This window comes from Mytilus galloprovincialis, chromosome 9 (genome assembly GCF_965363235.1).
Source record: "Mytilus galloprovincialis chromosome 9, xbMytGall1.hap1.1, whole genome shotgun sequence".
Classification (NCBI taxonomy): Eukaryota; Metazoa; Mollusca; class Bivalvia; order Mytilida; family Mytilidae; genus Mytilus; species Mytilus galloprovincialis.
In genome coordinates, this window is record NC_134846.1 from 18267857 (window position 1) to 18283961 (window position 16105).

The window sequence follows — 16105 nt, forward strand, 5'->3', positions numbered from 1 at the left end:
GTTCTTTGATATGCCGAATCTAACTGTGTATGTAGATTCTTAATTTTTGGTCCCGTTTTCAAATTGGTCTACATAAGGTCCAAAGGGTCCAAAATTAAACTTAGTTTGATTTTAACAAAAAAATGAATCCTTGGGGTTCTTTGATATGCTGAATCTAAAAATGTGCTTAGATTTTCTATTATTGGCCCAGTTTTCAAGTTGGTCCAAATCAGGGTCCAAAATTTGTTTGATTTCATCAAAAATTGAATAATTGGAGTTCTTTGATATGCCAAATCTAACTGTGTATGTAGATTCTTAATTTTTGGTCCCGTTTTCAAATTGGTCTACATTAAAGTCCAAAGGGTCAAAAATTAAACTAAGTTTGATTTTAACCAAAATTGAATTCTTGGGCTTCTTTGATATGCTGAATCTAAACATGTACTTAGATTTTTGATTATGGGCCCAGTTTTCATGTTGGTTTAAATCAGGATCCGAATTTAATTGTATTAAGTATTGTGCAATAGCAAGAAATTTTCAATTGCACAGTATTCAGCAATAGCAAGAAATCTTCAATTGCATTGTATTGTGCAATAGCAAGAAATTTTCCATTGCACAGTATTGCACAATAGCAAGAAATCTTCAATTGCACAGTATTGTGCAATAGCAAGTATTTTCATTTGCACAATATTGCGCAATAGCAAGAAATATCTAATTGCACAATATTGTGCAATAGCAAAAAATTTTCAATTGGAGTTATCTTTCTTTGTCCAGAATAGCAGTTGAATCAACTTAAATCATTATTTTATACAATATACAATGTATATTCACTTTTACTACAAACTGATAAATTAAAACAATCTTTACCATTCAGTGATAACAAGCACCTTTTGTTACATTCTTATATTTTATGATGTATTTAAATGAGTAGTTATTGGTGCAAACTCCATTAGAAATTCGAATTGATATCAGTTTTGGAATAAGGGAAAGAGGGATGTGAAAAAAAAATCGGGGTGGGGGGGTGGAGGGTTCAATTTTTCTCATTTCTGATTTCATAAATAAAAAGAAAATTTCTTCAAACATTTTTTTTAGAGGATTAATATTCAACAGCATAGTGAATTGCTCAAAGGCAAAACAAAAATTTTAAGTCCATTAGACCACATTCATTCAGTGTCAGAAACCAATGCTGTGTCAACTATTTAATCACAATCCAAATTTAGAGCTGAATCCAGCTTGAATGTTGTGTCCATACTTGCCCCAACCGTGCAGGGTTCACCCTTTGCGGTCGTATAAAGCTGCGCCCTGTGGAGCATCTGGTTGACTATTGTACTTTCATTAATGATTGAACATAAAACTAGAGGCTCTCAAGAGCCTGTGTCGCTCACCTTGGTCTATGTGCATATTAAACAATGGACACAGATAAATTCATGACAAATTGCGTTTTCATGATGGTGATGTGTTTGTAGATCTTACTTTACTGAACATTCTTGTTGCTACAATTATTTATATCTATAATGAACTTGGCCCAGTAATAACAGTGAAAAATATTTTCTAAAAATTTACAAAAATTAATGAAAATTGTTAAATATTGACTATAAAGGACAATAACTCCTAAAGGATCATTTGAAATTTTGGTAAAGTTTGACTTAATTGTAGATCTTTCTTTGCTTAACATTATTGCTGTTTACAGTTTATCTCTATCTATAATAATATTCAAGATAATAACCAAAAACTGCAAAATTTTATTTAAAATTACTAATTTGGGGGCAGAAACCCAACTAGAGGCTCTAAAGAGCCTGTGTCGCTAACCTTGGTCTAAGTGAATATTAAACAAAGGAAGCTTTAAAAGCAGATGGATTCATGACAAAATTGTGTTTTGGTGATTGTGATGTGTTTGTACATCTTACTTTAATGAACATTCTTGCTGCTTACAATTATCTCTATCTATAATGAACTTGGCTCAGTAGTTTCAGTGGAAAATGTTAGTAAAATTTTACAAATTTTATGAAAATTGTTAAAAATTGACTATCAAGGACAATAATTCCTTAGGGGGTCAATTGACCATTTTGGTCATGTTGACTTAATTTTAGGTCTTACCTTGCTGTACATTATTGCTGTTTACAGTTTATCTCTATCGATAAAAATATTCAAGATAATGACAAAAACAGCAAAATTTCCTTAAAATTACCAATTCAGGGGCAGCAACCCAACAACGGGTTGTCCAATTCATCTGAAAATTTCAGGGCAGATAGATCTTGACCTGATAAACAATTTTACCCCCATGTCATATTTGCTCTTAATGCTTTGGTTTTTCAGTTATAAGCCAAATATTGCATTTTACCCCTATGTTCTATTTTTACCCATGGCGGCCATCTTGGTTGGTTGGCCGGGTCACCGGACACATTTTTTAAACTAGATACCAAAAGATGATTGTGGCCAAGTTTGGATTAATTTGGCCCAGTGTTTCAGAGGAGAAGATGTTTGTAAAAGATTACTAAGATTTACGAAAAATGGTTAAAAATTGACTATAAAGGGCAATAACTCCTAAAGGGGTCAACTGACCATTTCGGTCATGATGACTTGTTTGTAAATCTTACTATGCTGAACATTATTGCAGTTTACAGTTTATCTTTATCTATAATAATATTCAAGATAATAACCAAAAACAGCGAAATTTCCTTAAAATTACCAATTCAGGGGCAGCAAGCCAACAACAGGTTGTCCGATTCATCTTAAAATTTCAGGGCAGATAAATTTGACCTGATGAACAATTTTAACTCAGTCAGATTTGCTCTAAATGCTTTGGTTTTGAGGTATAAGCCAAAAACTGCATTTTACCTCAATGTTCTATTTTTAGTCATTACGGCCATCTTAGTTGGTTGCTGGCCGGGTCACCGGACACATTTTTTAAAGTAGATACCCCAATTATGATTGTGGCCAAATTTGGTTTAATTTGGCCCAGTAGTTTCAGAGGAGAAGATTTTTGTAAAAGTTAACAGACGACACCGGACGACGACGACGACGACGGACGACGGACACAAAGTGATGAGAAAAGCTCACATGGCCCTTCGGGCCAGGTGAGCTAAAAAGGGGTTGTCTGATTTGTCTGAAAATTTGAGGGCAGATAGATCTTGATCTGTTAATCAATTTAATCCCGTGTCAGATTTGCTCTAAATGCTTTGGTTTCAGAGATATAAGCCAAAATCTTCATGTCACCCCTATGTACTATTTTTAGCCATGGCGGTCATCTTGGGTGGTTGGCCAGGTCACGCCACACATTTATTAAACTAGATACCCTAATGATGATTGTGGCCAAGTTTGATTAAATTTGGCCCAGTAGTTTCAGAGAAGATTTTGGTAAAAGTTAACGACGACGGACGCCGGATGCCAAGTGATGGGAAACGCTCACTTGGCCTTGTGGGCAAGGTGAGCTGAACAGTCATATTTCATTTATTATTATATGCTAAATTGAACTTCTTTTGTTAAGAAGTTTAATCTCGTTAATTATTCTAATGAATATGTTCAATATGAATGAAAGCTGTTTTGAATGTTTTCATCATAACCTTTTAAAACCCATATGACGGTTATATGTTACGAAATATTAGTAGTTGTGTGTTATTTTAAATATATCAAAGGTTGTATATCCTTGCTAACCTCATAAGATCATAAGTGGTTTTAAGTATTGGTCGTTTTTATATTTCTGTGCTGTGTTTTGTTTTCCGCCTGTTGGACTTTGATCTTAATTTGGTCATGGTTTTATCTCAGCTTCTATGATTTTTAGTTTTATTTTACCTGAAATTCATATAGTTGCAGTAAGGAAAATCGCGTAAACATTTTCTCATAATATAGTAAACTGGAATAACGAAATTAGACAAATGTCTATGTTATATCAATATAGACCATTATTCACCTTTTTTATTATTAAAGTTGACCATTAATGTGTAGTCTTTATATGTTATCACTCCATAAATCTATATTTTTTATAATTTTTGCCCTTTTTTGTTTTGTTTTCTTAATTTCTTTTTTCGATTAGTCAGCATTTTCTGTGTATTTTGCCAAATAAATATATATCTTTAAAACTTATCCAGACCCTCCTAAAAATTAAAGAAACCCGACGCATCAAAAACTAATTTGTCGTTATAAGCTGATATGTTTTAAAATAAATTGTCTAGATATGAAATAAAATACATAAATGATGTTTCACTGGCCTTCATATTTGATATTCAAAGCATGTCTTCTTTTGATAATTAATGGCAAATTTTATCATACGGAACTAGAATATAATACATTTCCTATGTCAACATTTGATTTTAAAATTGACACAGTTTACAGTAAAGGTAACTCAAAACTGCAAATATTAAAAAAAAAATACAATAAAAGGTCGTCATAAATAGATTTAATTTACCAAGAGACCGTTATTTAACAAAAAATACATAGCAGTTACATTATTGTATATTTCATCTTTATTTTTATTTATTTATTTATTCATTTTTCATTTTTTATTTATTAATTTACAAGATTGATTGTTTATATAAATATACAGTGTTAATTTCCATTGTTTAACGCAAGCGTACATTTTAGATAAATAAATTGAATGAAAACTACGGTTCCTTATTTGTGCATTGTGATTAAAAATTCGTATGTATCATTTCTTTCATTTGTTTACAACTCTGTCTTGTATTGTTCTGGTCGTACTATTGCAAATATTAAATTGCATGACTGTATCATGTGTTTCCATCAGTTTACCATAGAACTATCACATGGTTGGGTTTGAAATTAATGGTAAACTCTAGTTTTTAGTGCTTAATACCGTTTTAATTTATTGACATAACTGCACGACTCGATTCTCAATTGATAGTGGTAAGATAATCGTTGCAAAGAATCCTGTTAAACTTTTGTGGAAGACGGTTTTGATTTTGCAGTGCTGCGAGAGATTATGTTCTATTTTGAAGGAAATTGTAGTGACCTGCAATACAAGTACCGTCCCGTTGAGTTTTGTTATATGTCTTTGGTTTCTGTCTCTGACCTAGGTTTTCTGTATTTGGCAGGTGTAGTGCATCATGACATAAGACATTGTTACGTGTACCATGATGAACTTTCGTGCATGACTGCTGTGTATATTTTTGACATGGAACTATTGACCAGAATATGACTTTTTGCTTTTTGACTCTTGACCTATGCACGTTGGGTGTGTCATCGGGAAACAGTGTGTATATTACCTTGACATCAAAATATAATTTTCAATTGACCTTGCTTCTGAATATGTGGCATGTAGATGTATTGTCATGAGATGGTGAGTCTAGTGGCAATAGAAACTTCATGTGAGCTCGACCTATGGCCTCAATGTACAACTTTTATATTTTGTTTGAATTAAATGAGGAATTGTCTGATTGGCACTCATACCACATCTTATTATATCTATTTTAGATATAAAGATATATTTGTTAGTTTTGTGTAGCACGATTACCCTTTCCTCAAAATCTGCTTTGCGTTTTTTTTATTAGGAACTCTTGACCAAACTATGACTTTTTGACTCTTGACCTCTGCATATTGGTTGTGTCTCTTGGTATGACTACCTTGACGACAAGTCAGGAGTCTCTGTTTTTTGTTGATCTTGTATGTTTTTAATTGTAAGTTCAGTTTTATGTTTTGGAGTTTGAACTAGTACACACTTTGTTTAGGGGCCATCTGAAGCCAGCCTCCGGTCGAGGGATTTTCACGCTTTGTGAAAACCCATTGGGGGCCTTCGACTGCTTTCTGCTCTTTTGTCATGTTACTGTCTCTTTAACACATTCCACATTTTCATTCTCAATTTTTAGAATGTTAGGTTCAAATGAAAACTAAATCCTTTAATTTCCGTGAAAAATTTGAGTGGGTCTCATTGAGGTCTAAGCGTGACGCGGGATTGCTGACTTTCTGTAAGCGTTACACGTGAAAGTCAAATTACTGTGCCGTGAAAACGGGAATTGAAGTCTAGCGGGACACTGGAATTTACAAAAAAAAAAAAAATGAGAATTGCTTACGTACATTGTGTAAGCGGGATACGGGAATCTGACAAAACAGTAAGCGGGATCCGGGATCAGAACCCCCAACGAAACCCCATTAGAGAGAACATTTACTGCTTAAGTACAGTTGTGATAGGTAATGCAAAATGTTTTAATCATTTTACCTTAGATTTCATTTCATTTCATGGACATGCAGATATGGATAGTCTGTTTTTACACACAGAAGGTATACGCATATCAATAAACTGAACTCAATGCAAAGAACCCTGAAAGTACACTAAGACAGAGAGCTCAATCTAATGAAACACTTTGTTATGCTGGTCCCATGTAACTTGAAATATCGTTGTCTATTACCAAACTGCACGGAGATCCTGAAAAAATATATAAGTTAATTCTAGAAGTTGAATTCAATGGAAGTAAATAAGCTGTTTACTTAAATAAATGTAAAATATGTCAATGGGCCACAGATGCCCCTGCTTGTGAAAAAACCTCAGTAAACTTTCACATATAGATGCAGGATTCACGTCATTTTGACCGTTTTGTGACCATAAGCATTATGTATAAGTTTCAAAATATTTGGTTAAGGCAAACTGAAGTTGAAGAACGGTAACAACAGATTTAACATTTTCCTATCTTAAGGCTCCGTGTTGACATTTGTATCATTGGTACTCGTACCACATCTTCTTACATATAATGACTCATGAACAGTAAAAGTGACGCCACCCAATATCGAACTTCATAGATCTGTGTTATGGGGTAATAAGCATTGCGTGTAAGGGATTAAGGCAGTGAGGTCGTCGATACAAATCAGAATTAAGAAACTGAATGGGTCTATCAATGCCCATGCAACGTCAATCTTTAAAGACCCAAATGTTGCGAAACACCTATCCTACCTCCATGACAAATATGTTGTTGTCCCCGCAGATAAAGCCCCAAACAACATCGTTTTTTAATGTAAAACTCATTACATTAACTGCTTGATAAACGAATTAGGTATTGACAATTCACTTGGAAACTCAACATATACCCTCACGACACTTACCAAAGAGGAAATCCTGGATAATCATAGGTCTGTTCTGTGTTCCTTTGGAATTTCAACCAAAGAATAAGAACTGGATCTGCCATCACTGTATTGGATACCTAAACTACATAAGTGTCCTTATAAACAACGGTACATTGCTGGGTCTTACAAGTGCTCCGCGAAACCTCTTTCTAAATTATTAACATCTATTTTATCAGCAATCAAAGACGGGGTTCAAAGTTATTGTGAAACTGCCTATTCTAGAGGGGGCGTGAATCAGATGTGGATGTTTAAAAATTCCAAAGATCTCTTAGAGTACATACAATTTAACTCTCTTTCATCTTGTAACAGTATTAAAACATTTGACTTTTCTACTCTGTACACTAGTATTCCACATTCCAAACTAAAAGACAAATTGAAAGAGTTGATATTGCTTTGCTTCGTAAAAAAGAATGGCCAACGTAGATACAAGTATCTTGTCTTAGGGAGGGATAAATCCTACTCTGTAAAGGATTACTCTGATTCGAACAAACAATTCTCTGAAACTGATATTATCAAGATGCTTGATTTCTTGATTGACAACATATTTGTTACGTTCGGAGGACATGTTTTTCAACAGACTGTCGGCATTCAAATGGGAACAAACTGTGTCCCTTTACTTGTCGACTTGTTTCTTTATTATCATGAGGCTGACTTCATGCAGGAACTTCTTAGGAAGAAAGATAAGAAGTTAGCAATATCCTTTAACTATACTTTTCGCTATATAGATGATGTTCTTTCACTAAATAATTCAAAATTTGGTGACTATGTGGAAGGCATCTATCCAATCGAGCTACAGATAAAGGATACTACAGATACAGTCGGCCTCATAGACTTACATCTAGAAATTCACAATGAGGGTCGGTTGAAAACAAAACTTTACGACAAAAGAGATGATTTCAGCTTTCCAATTGTGAACTTTCCTTTTTTAAGTAGCAACATTCCAACAGCACCTGCATACGGGGTATATATCTCCCAATTGATACGATATTCCCGTGCTTGCATTTCCTATCATGATTTTCTTGATAGAGGGTTGCTGCTCACAAGGAAGCTATTAAACCAAGAGTTCCAAATGGTGAAGTTGAAATCATCCCTTTGTAAAATTTACGGACGCCATCACGAGTTGGTTGACCGTTATGGAATAGCCGTTTTACAAATGATATCGGATATGTTCCTTACGTCGTAACTACAATCCCCTTCCCTTTCATGAATGTGACCTACCGAATGAGACTATTTACCGGATTTGTTATCACTTAAGCAACACGACGGGTGCCGCATGTGGAGCAGGATCTTCTTACCCTTCTGGAGCACCTGATTTGATTGAGTAAACTTATTTAAGAGAACGGAAACGAAAAATTCAGCATTTTCTATATTTTTATAGAGACACGAATTCTCATAAACGGTAAAAGTGACGCGATCAAATTTCAAATTTCATTTTGTGTTGTGTGGTAATAAGCATTGTCCCAGGTTAGGAGGGTGGTGAGGATTCCGCCTCTTTCTGTATTTATGTGCACGTCGCATGTCAGGAACCTGTAATTCAGTGTTTGTCGTTTGTTTATGTGTTACATATTTGTTTTTCGTTCATTTTTTGTTCATAAATTTGTCCGTTTCTATTCTCGTTTGAATTGCTTTACATTGTCATTTCGGTGCCTTTTATAGGTGACTATGAGGTATGACCTTTGCTCATTGTTGAAGACCGTATTGTGACCTATAGTTGTTAATTCCTGTGTCATCTGATCTCTTGTGGAGAGTTCTCATTGGCACTCAAGCCATGTTAGGTAAAGGATGGGGTCCCGTTAAAAAAGTTAACCCCGCCTTATTCTGTATGTATGTGCCTGTCCCAAGTCAGGAGCCTGTAATTCAGTGATTGTCGTTTGTTTATGTGTTACATATTTGTTTTTTGTACATACATTAGGCCGTTAGTTCTCTCGTTTGTCATTTCGTAGCCTTTTATAGCTGACTATTTTGTATGGACCTTGCTCATTGTTGAAGGCCGTATGGTGACCTATAGTTGTTAATTTCTGAGTCATTTGGTCTCTTGTGGAGAGTTCTCATTGACACTCATGCCACATCTTCTTTTTTATATTGTGTATAAGTTTTGCAGTATTTCCCAATATTGGTTGAGGCAAACTAAAGTTAGGAGAACGGGACTCATTTTTTGGAATGTTCGGGAATGACGGACTAGGGTAACACCTTATGCCTCTCCACTATGACACCAACACAGAAGTTCTGACTATTGTGCTGGTAATACTCATCCCACTAGCACTGTCATGAACACACACACACACAATTTTATAAAAATATTAAATCTTAATTTTGATTTCTTTTTTTTTTTTTTGGGCCGAATGATTGTATGCATCCCCTTTACAAGGAGTCTCAAATTTGACAAATTTATTGTACATATACATTTTTGTTATATTTTATAGCTTATTTTTCAACTAATTTTAAAGCTTACAAACTTAAATTGATCATCTCTTTCTTTTTATATGTCTTTTAACATTTTGTTTTGAACAAAACGATTTGTTATATATACTTCACATGTATTTCTATCAAATCTGCCATTATTACAAAGCCAATTAAATAAAATTCAGTCGAACTCGAAAACAAATATGCAATCATTCAAATATATATACAAGTCGTTTACTGGTCAAGTGGCTAAATGCACATATCGTCGGCCAATTGAACGACATGTCGTTTTAAAACTTCTAGAAATATTAACGGAAATAAGGGATGAGTAAAGAAAAATAAATGAAAACAGAACGACTGAATTAAATAAAAGGATGTTCGATATACTGTATATTTCGGTTTATTTTTAAAATCTATACGATGCTTTAATTATTTTTATCTAGTTTCCTAATGAAAATAATCTAAAAGAAAAGATAAATACCTTACAGCTTCCTTTACCGCCGATGCTGAAATGTTAAATGTTATAAAACAATTTTAGCGTCTTTGACCTACTTTATCTTTTTATTCGGATACTTGCGGTTATCTTCTCCAAGTTCAACGGGAACTTTAGAATGATCTAGAATAGAACCCAGAAGGAACCAAGAAGTCGGGTTGCTATAACCAAACAACCCGGATGTTGAACCAGTTACCATGGTTTCGAACCAAAGAACCAAGGTTCAGAACCAAAAAACCCAGATGGAACCAAGGTTTAGAACCAGAGTGCCCGGATAGAACCTAATTGCATTCAGAATTCTCTTGACTTTTTATACCTTCAACGTATTTTCCAAATCATTTATTTATTTAGTATATTTATATATAATATATAATTATTTATATTTGTATTTGTTCTTTAGTTGTTAAGACGACTTTTAAACTCATCATAGCGACTCATGAACTCTTTATAATGACTTATCTAACTTGCAATAATGACTCACCTAACTGGTTATTATAGCTTACTCGTTATTAGGACTAAGTTACATGTTATCACGTCTGAGCTTAGTTGTGTTATAGAATCAAATTAACAACTAAATCATGACACTAAACGGCTTCCGTACGTCATGTCTGGACCACATATAATTTACAAAGCGTACAAGTCAGGAAGCAGTTTACAAATTGAACATGTTGAAATGCACATTTCATATTGCGGTATATAATTTTCTTACCACATCAAAATGCATTTTACTGGTGTTTAGTCTGGTTTAAGAACTGGCATAGTTTACAGAAAAGGTCTCCTAAAAATGCAAAAATATGAAAACAGATTCAGAGGTCATTTTTTTTTTTTATCTTTATTCAATTCTTCAACATATATACAACAGATATATTACATATTACACAAAAATATCACAAGGCAATGTTTTTAAGTATAATGACATAAAAAAAAATATGTAATCCGACAGCACAATAATTAGAAATCAAACGTTATGACACCTTCGGTTTCTTGTACCAGAATATTATTCTTTAAAAAGTGTTTCTCAAAATCATCACACAAATATTCATACAGGTATTTAAAGTTATATAATGTTTTCCAGTGTATTTAAATAGTCTAATAAGATCAACATTACTGTTTAAATTTTTAAGTAAATTCCTTCTTTTGAAGATACAATATCTCGCTATAGATAACATTGAAATTAACAAAACTTACATTTACACCTTTGGTAGATCCAAATAAACCAAACAAAATAAATACATCTTCACACACTAAATTATCAGTTTTGTCAGAATCAATATTATCAAATAAAACTTACAACTTTTGTTGCATAACCTGATGAAATTCTACTAATTCAGAACATAATAGAAATAAATGAGTGATATTTTCTACTTCCTTATTACATAGTACATACCTCACATAAATTGTAATTTATAAGTTTCATAGTCATAAGTTTAGAATTTGTGAAAATACAATAATGTGCTATTTTGAAATCTAGATCCATTACTATACTTTAGATGGTTTCCAATAAAAACTAACGTTTTTCCATACTTTACAAAGATCATTCTCTTCAATCTCAAAATCTTCCGTCCACTTTTTATAGCAAATAGGATGACATAGTTTACCAATAAGTAATAAATACAATTCTTTTGTCGAACACATAGAAAACTCTTACAATTTGTCTTTGAAAATGACATTTATATTTATAGAGCGAGAAACATCTCTCGTGTGAATATTTTTATGAATAATTTCTGTCCATTCTTTAGGCAATACAACTTTTAAAGTATTATATCTGTTTACAATACTGTTAATATCACAATGATTAGTTACATTTTGTATCATTTCAACTATAGCCATTTCTGAACAAGAATGTGTCCATAGTACACGGATGCCCCACTCGCATTATCATTTCTATGTTCTGTAGACCGTGAAATTGGGGTCAAAACTCTAATTTGGCAATTAAATTAGAAAGATCATATCATAGGGAACATGTGTACTAAGTTTGAAGTTGATTGGACTTCAACTTCATCAAAAACTACCTTGACCAAAAACTTTAACCTGAACGGACGGAAGGACGGACGGACGGACGCACAGACCAGAAAACCTAATGCCCCTCTACTATCGTAGGTGGGGCATAAAAAAAACCCTCTATAACTTCATAACATATATCTTTTACTTGAACAATTCCAGCATTTATAAAATCATACCATATAACAGTTTTTCCATCGAACAACACATTTAGACTACAAAATAAGGGTTGATCGTATACATTTTCAGTGCTAAGATCAAATTCAATATTATACAATTACTGTCTTTTGATGAGGTAAATATGCGGTTTTATTGACTTTTGAAAAATGATATTCACTAAGGCCGACGGCCGAAGTGAATATCAGTTTTTCAAAAGTCAATTAAACCCCATATTTACCGAAACAAAAGACAGTAATTGTTTTATTCCATATTCCGAGAGAAGAACATGTATTTAATGAATAACATATACCAAAACAAATTTTACATGAAACATTTAACCGTAACGTTGCATGTAAAAGCGCGTGACGTTTAGCGCGGTGAATAACACTTTCTCAGGTGAATATGCTTTTTTATTCAAAATCCAATTCATATAGAGAAACCTACTAATATAATACCAATATGGAATAACATCTCTTAAGGGTTCAAAACCTTTAAACATTTCTTTGTAAACATTAGGAATACACTTCAAGTTTTCTGGTAAAGACATGAATAATATTTCTTCTGATAAGTTCATATCTAAAATTTTAGAAATAAAATATTTAAATGTAGACTTCCATAGCACTTTATAATTCTTGTTTAAAAAACATGGCCAAAAATTTTAATCTAAATGCATACATCTTTGATTCATTATCAGGTAACTGTAAACCTCCATTACACTTTTGATCAATGATGGTGTTATATTTTACTAAGTGTGCACCATTATTCCACACAAAATTAACACATGCAGTTTTAATATCTCGTAAAACCTGATCTGGCATCGATGTTACAAACAAAGAATACCATAATCTTGACATAAATAATGAGGAAATACCATTCACTCTACCTGTACACTGTAAAAACAGCGTTTAGATTTGAAACGGATTTACAACATGTTTAGGTCTAAACGTGTTTAGGAAAGCGTTTAGGATCTAAACGGATATTTATCTAAACACATAAAACCATAAACGTGTTTAGAATTTAAACGTGTTGCAGGGTTATTATCAGTGAATGTTATCATTAAGCTAAACATTAAATGGCATCTAAACACTTCTGAAACACTTTCCTAAACACCTAAACACTTTATAATATTTCAGTACTGGTTCCACCTTTTTACCCGATGTTCCTACATATTCCAGCATATTCTGTGAAACTATGATATCGTGGCTGTCTTGAAATTAAAATTATTTTCAAACTTCAGTCCCAACCCAGTATGCGGAGCTTCTATATTTATGAGAACAAATCATATCATCTTCCCAAACTGAGTTTCCCTTTTTTGTGTTGTAAGATTATTAAATTACTTTCAATTATTTTTTTTATAAGTTAAGCAATTAGTTGTTTATACCAGGGACATATACAATAATCTTTTATAGTATTTACAAGGACGTATAACTAATCTAATATACGTCCTTGGTATTTATAAGGAAGATGTGAGTGAAATTTTCTCTAATTTCCGGAGTCGTTGTCCGAATATGATCTTATACTAATTAACGAACAGAGTTATCTATCGTGGTAATTTGATACGGACGCCTTCGGACCCGCCAAAGACAAACAACATTTAAAACAATGGATCCCATCTATCAAGTATATATATCTATTGACGATGCAACAGATACAGAACTTCATATTAAAATATTGACGGAATCAAAAGCCATCTTAACAGTTATTACAGCAGCGGAAGGTAAGCAGATCCAGATTTCGTAAAAAGGGGGAGGGGCACAAATCATAATTTATCAGACTAATAAAAGGAATATGTGCGTTAAACTGTTAACCTATGCTATTTCAAGTTCACTATTGTGGTATGAATCATATAATATACACACATAATCAGTCTCAGGGACCAAGCATAAAATAAGAATGAGCTTGTTCGAAAATTTAAAATGAGATTAAATAGTCTAAACTGTCACTGTACATAATGTCATAAAATCATAGTTTCAAGTATTTTAACTTTGCAGGGATTAAGATGGTATCAGGTCCGTTCGCGCCCAATATACGTTCGCACCCTACAGTTCGCGCCCAATTTTAATTCAAATTCGAGTTGAATAATTGGAAAATCATGATTGTTGTTTTTAATTGCTTTCGTGTAAATACTGAATGTATTTATAGCTTGGTATGAGTAAAAGATTGAAGATTTTAAATGAAAAACACAAAAGATAATTGTTTTTAACAGCTTGGTCCCTTTGATCTGAAATAATGAAACAATACACTATTATATATTACTATACATGATAAAATTTAATCATCACACAAAAAAAAAGAAAAAAGAAACGTAGTCAGAATCTCACTTCATTTCGAAACAAGTCAATGAAACAAAAGTTATAGAAATACACTAACCAAAACATGATAAACAGTTATTCAACACAAAATAAAACGTTGACAGAATCCCACTTTATTTAGAAAGGAATATAATTTTTTTTAACAATACAATAGCCAAAACATGATTAAGATTTATTCAACACAAAAACAAATGCTGTCTCACTTTATTTTGGGACCATGAAAACAATTATACTTATAAGAATACAACTTGCCAAAACTTGATTACAAAGTTATTAAACACAAAACCAATTAAAATTGGGCGCGAACATGTAGGGTGCGAAAATGAAAGGGGGCGAACATGAGTGGGTGCGAACGTGAATGGGCGTGAACGAACCCGGATTCGATTAAGATGATCTGATCCCAATGGCCCATAGAACAACATCCTTTACACAAACACTGAAATTATAGTTTCACGTCATTTGTCAAAGAGAAACAAACATCCAAAAGGACATTCAAACCCAAATACTTGAAAATAAACTGACCACTTCATGGCTAAAAATTTGAAAATAAATTGACTACGCCATGACTAAAAAGTTGAAAATAAAGTGACATTCAAACTCCTATGTCAAAAATAAACTGTCAAGTTGTTCTTTTTCATATAAACCTATAATAATTATTTGTATGTACAATGTATGCATTTATAGGACTGTGACACTGTACATGTAGTGGGAATGAAAAGAGCTAGAATAAATCCATATCATAGATCAAATTGAAGAACAGATCAGAAAGAAAGCAACGAGAAAGAAAAGGATGACTTAATTTCAAGAGCAGATGTAAGTGAGTAAAATATATAAGTATATTATTATGTTGCCAATAGAACGTACTATACTATATGATTGAAAAAATGGAGGTTAAATCATCCTCTAATATTTATCCTGTTGAATAGGTAAAAAACAGGCAATTTGAAAAAAATATATATTCATAATATTAGGATAAAATAGGAAAAACAGGCTGTAGTTCTCAGAAATCAAGGATTTTGTTTTATAATATTATAAAAAAACTTACATGCTTGTTTGCTCTATATATTGTTCCCTTTGATTTGTTTGTCTTTTGATGTGTACATTTGTACAAGGTGTAAAGTATTGTCTTTTTAACTACAATTTGTATTTTTCTTTTGTAAGAATCTTTTTTCAAGAAGCTTGTTTAATGTATTTTAATAAACATGATCTAAGAATAAGTGACTGTTGCATACAAATGTACATGAAGGTTTAATTTTTTCATTTCAGGATACAAAAGTTCACCTGACAACCAAAAGGAACTGCACACCTAGAGCCTTTATCATTCAAAAGAAGATTGTTCCGCAATGAAAAATTCCTGTATGATAGAAGATGGACTGAACTGACAATTTCTGTTTTGTTGAGGATAAAAATCATCAAATTTTATAATTTTATTTTTTGTTTGCATTTAGTGAGACTTAAAAATAAATTATTGAAATAATTTGAATAGATTGTATGTTATGTTTAAGACTAGATCAGAAAAAACAAAAACAAAAGAACCAGACTCCAAGTTGTATAAAAAGGTGGAAGGTCCGGTCCATAAAACATAAAAAAAAATCAAACGCTTGATTACATAAACAATCAAAAGGAACGGAAAAAAAAGTCCTATTCCTGACTTGGTACAGGCTTTTCCTTACAAAAAAATGGAGGGTTAAAC

The 16105-nt window shown here is 32.6% G+C and overlaps 1 long non-coding RNA gene across 1 annotated transcript; it reads left to right on the forward strand.

The window, feature by feature from the left end:
* The first annotated feature begins 15090 nt into the window (after positions 1-15090).
* On the forward strand, positions 15091-15895 carry LOC143046669 (uncharacterized). Its single transcript, XR_012969217.1, has 2 exons — positions 15091-15225; positions 15679-15895. It is a non-coding gene; the product is annotated as an uncharacterized LOC143046669 (long non-coding RNA).
* The last annotated feature ends 210 nt before the right edge of the window (positions 15896-16105 follow it).